This window comes from Crocodylus porosus, unplaced genomic scaffold (genome assembly GCF_001723895.1).
Source record: "Crocodylus porosus isolate Cpor-Errol unplaced genomic scaffold, CroPor_comp1, whole genome shotgun sequence".
Classification (NCBI taxonomy): Eukaryota; Metazoa; Chordata; order Crocodylia; family Crocodylidae; genus Crocodylus; species Crocodylus porosus.
In genome coordinates this window covers 114,204,831-114,211,567 of record NW_017728906.1, presented here as the reverse complement: position 1 = coordinate 114,211,567, position 6,737 = coordinate 114,204,831, and the positions used below count along the sequence as shown (strand labels likewise).

At 39.5% G+C, this 6,737-nt stretch overlaps 2 long non-coding RNA genes across 2 annotated transcripts in view; both read left to right on the top strand.

Annotated features, from left to right (window-relative positions):
• Positions 1–4,131, top strand: part of LOC109306415 — a 12,159-nt gene extending 8,028 nt beyond the window's left edge. The window contains exon 3 of the long non-coding RNA XR_002099984.1: positions 4,120–4,131. This is a non-coding gene — a long non-coding RNA (uncharacterized LOC109306415). The remainder of the gene's footprint in view (positions 1–4,119) is intronic.
• LOC109306413 overlaps positions 1–6,737 on the top strand; it is a 920,948-nt gene that overhangs the window by 277,904 nt on the left and 636,307 nt on the right. The gene's annotated exons all lie outside the window — the stretch shown is intronic.

The following is a 6,737-nucleotide window of genomic DNA, read 5'->3' as shown; positions in this document are numbered from 1 at the left end:
CTAGATGCAGCACTTTGCATTTCTCCTTGTTGAACTGCATTCTGTTGTTTTCTGCCCACTTGTCTAACCTGTCCAGGTCTGCTTGCAGCTGTTCCCTGCCCTCTGGCATGTCCACTTCGCCCCATAGCTTAGTATCATCTGCAAACTTGGACAGAGTACATTTCACCCCCTCATCCAAGTCGCTGATGACGCTAGTGTAACTGTATCAAATTTAATTCTGAGTAATTAATCCAAATGATACTTTAACATTATTGTGCCTCTTTTTTGATGTCCATCTCAAAATTATTCATGGCATACCTTGTCTTCACAATGCACAGAACAAATCAGCAAGGAAAAAGCAATCAGGGCTCATGGACAGAGAAGATTTTCCTTTTACTAGACAAAGGAATCACCAGTTTTTTGCAAACTGGTTCATGTATTTTCTTAGGCTAGGGACAGAAGTTACACATAAACCAGTTTAAGTAATCAGAAACTGGTTTAAACTTGTAACAGACATTAAGTTTAATACACATATACCAGTTTCACAATGGCTGAAACTGGTTTAAAATAAACTTGGTTGAATGTAGTATCAGACTTAACTGATTTGGGTCAAACTAGTTTATGAAACTTCTGTCCCAAACCCCTTCCTAGTTCTAGCTAAATCATAGTCCATCCACATCCTAGCATGATTTTCAGCCCTGGGCTGGGCTGTGCTGTCTGCTCTAGCAGAGAAGGGTTGGTGGGGTGGGAAGGAAAGAGGTTAAGGCCAACGAATTATGTCCTTTCTGTATTATGTCCATTTCTGTATTTGTATTAATGATCAATTTAAATGTGCATGGTTTTACTGAGCAATCCTAACACTTTTCTGAAACTCTTTACCTCAATTTTAACAATATTTGAAACTAGTTTTCTGTATTAAATTTCCCCAAATCCTGAAGAATGTCTTTTTGTTCTTTTTATACACCTTTTTTAAAAAAAAAAATCATTCATATTCAAGTTTACATTTTTTTAAATATTGCATTATTCATATTAGTGTTAAGAATAGTGATATTTCTGCCATGGCTGGGTGTCAGACTTGATGATATGCTCAGGTCTCTTCCGACCCTACAAACTATGAAACTATAAGAGATAATAAGATACACCTGTCTTATTACAGAATCCTTTTCTTACCAAAATATATGCCAGTAGTTTATGGGAAATAGTGCACACATTTTCAGTGAGTATAGAAATAATATGTCTTTTTGTTCCAAAGACTATCTAAATTTAGTACTGGTTTGGATGGTCTTTTTTATTTTGATACAGTATTTTTTAGACAACACTTTCAGTAGTACTTAGCTGATTGGATTGAATATTGGGTGGTAGTTGAGCCATTCGGGTATACATTTTCAGTAACAAACATAGTAGTTTAGATACGCGCTGCCTCTCCAACCTAAATGATTTCATATTAGAGTTTAGTGAGCTGGGAAAGGACTGCTCCTTAGAGGGAATAGCACAAATGCCTCTCATTTCTAATGAAAGAAAAACAAGCAAAAATGGTTGTTTAACAGTAATTTAACCAGAAAAGCACACATCCCATAAGACTCCTTTTGCCAGACAATTTGTAATTAAAGGATGTGTCCCTTAAAGAATGTTAATCTTTTTGCCTAACCCGGGGGACAGATTCTTTATAAGTTCTGCCACAAGATTTTGTATTTAGACAAAACTACAATATGATTAAAATAAGGATTAATTAATTATTCCTCTTGATGGAAACAATGGAAACATTTTCTGATAAGTGTGACTATAATATGTTTCTACAGAGGTTTTCTATTCTTTTGCAGCCAAACTATAGTTATTTGAAATATATGCCCACAATTATTAGAAACCTAACATCAAATTAGAATTCAAATCCACCAGGATCGAGATAGAACAATCCATTTTAAATATTTGGATTGCATTCAAAACTTACTGTAATTATTGAAGAGTGCAATATGTGTAAGTCTTCAGCTAAAATTTGGTAATTTTGAGATAAATATTCTATTGCCTTTGTTTTGTATGGTATCAAGAGTAATTCAAGGGCCATGTTACAGGTTAGCTTTAAAAATCAGAAAGGTACTTAGAACAGGAGCATTCACCCATTAAAGAATGTTAACCTGTCATAAGTACTCTCTATACAATAAGCTATTCAGAAGAAGGTTTACCTCTGAAATGTTTTGCCCATACCAATCGAGGGTATAGTTTGAATGGTCAAAGGAGGTAAAATGCTTTACTTTCATTCCTCCAGCATCAGAGGATGCAGAGTCCCCAGCTGCTGTACCACTTCCCACTCTCCAAAACCCCGGTTCCCTTCCAGGCTAAGAGCAGTGCCTCTGAGTGGTGTAATAGCAGAGAGACAATGGAGTCAGTGAAACATGTTTTCCGTAGTTGCACAGTCCTCCTGTATGGGAGATCCATGCTCAGCATGCAGCCACTAGGGCTCAGTTAGATGGAGACCATGTGAACAGGGGAAATGTGCTTCTCCCAGCTTCATGGTCTCGCTCTTGGGCAGCTCAGCTTCTCTCAGTTTAATTCAGCTGCTTTAATTTCAGTGAGACCAGGGATCACAGGGAATAGAACTTTTTGGGTTTCCCTAGTCTCGCTGAAATTATTGATGTGACTCCATGCTGAGAGCAGAGCTACTAAAGCATTACCTCTAGCACCTATGTTCTCACCATAAAGCCACTATCATACTTTCAGCCAGCCTTGGGAAGAACCTCCTAGGTTCTCCCTGCTGGTTGGAAAAAGGTCTGTTCTTGCTGAGCTGTGGCAGCTCCACTGTTAGCATAGCAGCTCTGCACTGAGAGTGGAGCCACCAAGGATTAAGTCCAGCAGCTCCATTCTCAGTGTGGAGCCACAGAGAGCCTGAGGAGCATGTTTCTCCAGGCTCTCTCCTCTTGCTGAAATGGATGCATTCACTCCACAGGGGGAGCAGAGCTGCCAGAGGTTAACTCTTAAGTTTATAAATATGATTTACAAGATAATGCCAGAGATTTCAAATAAGAATCCATAGTGTTAAAAGCCCTCTACCCTGTTGGGGTCTTTTTAAGTTCTTTGCAAAAGAAGAATTGCTCTATTCTTTTTCTATAGTATAAAAAAAAAAAAGAGTGAAAACTAAGAGCTGGCATTTACTGTGTGCCTCAAGTAGTATTTTGCCAAGGGTATTTAAATGCATCCAACTCACTGGAGCTAGAAGGGTAGCAACAAACAGCTTCTGGGAAGAAGGTATGGCCATGTAGTGCCTAGTCAGATAGCAAGCAACTTCCAAAGTCATGCTTATCTCTTATGTGGAACTTGTCATCCATGTATTTCAAAGCACTTTGCAAAGTAAGTTCAAAACTTCTATCACATTGGAAAACAGGCAGAGAGGCTTCCCAACACTACATGATGAGCTAGCAGAAGAACCAGGCCCAAAACTCAGTTCCTTTGACTAATGGATCAAAACATGAGCTAGACATTACTGTTTCTTGCCTATTTGGGCCTTGTCAGCAAATGAACAATATCAAGGTTGGGATGATAGCATGGAGGCCTCTTTCATTCCCCCCAGGCTGCAGCTGAGGCATGTAGGTAGAGGTTTTCCCTGTTTCTATGCTATACCTACTGTGTGGATAAATTCAGGACTGCAATCATTAGGGCATGTTTAACCAGTGCTAAATCAACCACAGAAAAAGCATTCTCCTTGCTCAGTCTCTCCTCTCTCTCCACCTCCCTCTGCTCCATCTCTGAGATACATGCCACCCTGTACCACTCCCACCCCAGAATCCACGCCTCTCTTCCACTTCTCTGCTCACCAGCCCTCTAGTGGCAAGTCAGAGTTGTGGAGGTCTGAGATGGCATTAAACTCTAATCTGTGACTGCTCTAAAATTGGTCTAGCTTTATGACAGCATAATATTCCACAACTTTAAAACATTTTAAAGGTAACCTGTAACAGGCAAAGATAAACCTAACTTGTTTGGAAATAAAATTGTGGCACTACAAGTAGTGGGATAGAAATGTCTCGCCTTTACTAAAGATACTAGTTCAGCAAAGATAGTATTCCACTAGAATATAACTTTGACTTGGGATTTTAGTACACTAATGCATGCACTACTTATCTGACTTCCCTGACTAATAATACCCTGAAGGCTTGATTTCTGAACCACAAATATACCTTGCAAACAGGGATAAGCTAATACTGAAAAATAGATTTACTTTGATATGTTTTCTTACTGCCTTGAGTTATATATTCATTTCAGACTGCTTTGTCAAAGCTCTTGGATCCATTTGGAATAATTTTCCAGGTCTAAACTCCTTATTTTTGAGCTTTTATGGATTTATTGTCTATCGTCTGTTCACTTCTATAACTAATTCTGAAAATTTTATATAGGTGAAACTCATATTTCCTCTCTTTTATGTGCACTCTGGGCAAAAACATCTTTACTGTGGGCTAAATACTTTGTAAATGTAATATCAGTGAAGTCAGCAGAGAGAAGAGACGTGAAGTTATACCCACAAAAGGTATTGTAATGGTGATTGCTTCAGTGCCTATCTTTTACACACACTAATCTATATATGCTAATATGATAATTAGTATATAGACTAAGAATATTGTAAGGTATTTTTTTTGCTTAGTGCATACCCACCCATGCCAAAATATGGTATTAAGGCATATAGATTTGCACAAAATTAAAAAAATTGTGAAGTATAAGAAAAACACAAGAAATGAATAAAAAGCAGCTATTTAAAAAAACACTAAGTAAAACAGTGCATGTGCGCTCTACCTATGAACTCTTAAGCAAGCTGGCAGGTAGTTCTGGGCTTCAGTCTATTATACCTGGGAGGTTGGAAAGTCAGATGCAAGTAACTACTCTCCAACCTGCGAGTCAGATGCAAGTAACCATAAACAACCCAGGAGGGTGTTTGTGCCCAAAAGATTGCAAAGGACCATAATTATACACGCACTAGATGCCCCATGCAGCGTTGCTTGCATGAAGAGCCAATTTTTGGCTTGAGATCACATTTTATTGCACTTCAACAGCTTCACAACACTTCCACATACACAAAATCCTGAAATGTATCACGCTTTCCTACTGTAAGAGATTTACAACACTTCCATATACACAACATTCCTGGTTTTGGTACTCAAGTGAGCAGTCACTGCAAATTGGATGTTTTCTGGGTGGGAGATTCTGAAAGCAGCCATATACAGTTATTCATGAGTAAAGATAGGATCCTCAAGGAGCACTCGTACTCTTTTTAATGTTTACCCCTGGGCTTTATTGACGGTCATGCTGAATGCCACCTGCACAGGGAACTGTCAGCGTGTCCATGTGAATGGAAATGTGTAGTCAGATGGCTTCTGTGCTATTCAAGGACTTAGTGCTATCCAAGGAATTAGTACTGTTCTTTCTGATCCAACAATTTTTGCCACAAGTAGTCTGCTGTTGATGACGGATTGCACCAATAGACATATTCCATTGCACAGACCATCCTTAGAAGCAAGGTTTTGCATGATGAGCATCCCAGGCTTAAGGATGAGTTGATGTGGAGGCAAACCTGACACCTCCATGGAATTCAGGTCCTCAGTTGGCACAGCCATAACACTTTCATGCTCTGAAAGAGCATCTGTGCTTGTATAAATTCATTCTTGGCTTGGAAATTTTGCCACAATAGCAGTGTTCATCTCCTGTACAATGGACTAATGTGGCACAAAAATAGCTCTTTCATCCTGGATTTTGATAATTATCCAATGGATTTGGAAATGTCCATTCTATCATTGTTGAGAGATCCAGAGGCATGCAGAGTTCAGGAGGCAGGGTAATTATTTCATCAATATTTGTAATTTGGCCATTTCCCAGATCCAAAAGCCATTGAGAGTGTTTTGCACTTTGTGCATCAAAACCTCCCTTACATATCTGCATGTTCTCACGAAGTTGGAAAATCTGGAAGTGGTTCCACAACACAGATTGCTTTAAGCATGCCTCTGCTATTTGTAGTTATGAGGCATTTTTCACAACAGGCAGGATTTCCCCCAAATTACCCCTAAACACTATCACCTTGCCACCAAAAGGTAAATTGCTTTGCAGTAAATCTCCCAGCATCCATTCTACAGCCTCCACAATGTACCGATGAGCCATTGGTGCCTCATCCCAGATGATGATAGCTGCTTCTCAAATCAGCTCAGCAAGGTCAGACTGTGCTGATATGCTGCAGGTGCTGGTTTTCAACACAGGCAGAAGTACCTTGAACCTTGAGTGCACAGTCCTGCTTTCTTAAGCACCTTAAGCATGGTAGCAGCAAGTCCACTGGATGCCACCACCAATGCAATCTTCCTTTCCCCGTGCACTGCTGGAAGAATCATGTTGAAGCAGAATATTTTTCCTGTACCACCAGATGCATCAATAAATGCACAAAGTGGCTCTTGATTCTCCACTTCTTTCAAGATTGCATCCATCATTTGTCACATTTGCATACATGGCAATGAATCGAGCAATTTTGCATTCCTCCTGCTGGTTATAGTACAGCTCCTCTGCTAAAGCATTTGACAGCCATTGAGTGGGGATGTCTTCCAACAATGAGCAAAGCATGAGAATACATATGCCCCATGCAGCATTGCCCCATGCAGAATCTTCCCAGAGCAAGGCATGAGAATATGAATACATAAGGGTCTCTCACTCAACTCCATCTCTGAACAATTTAATCTGTCACAGTGAGGCTACTTCATACTTACTAATGGAGATGGGATGCAGTACACGTAATAGTA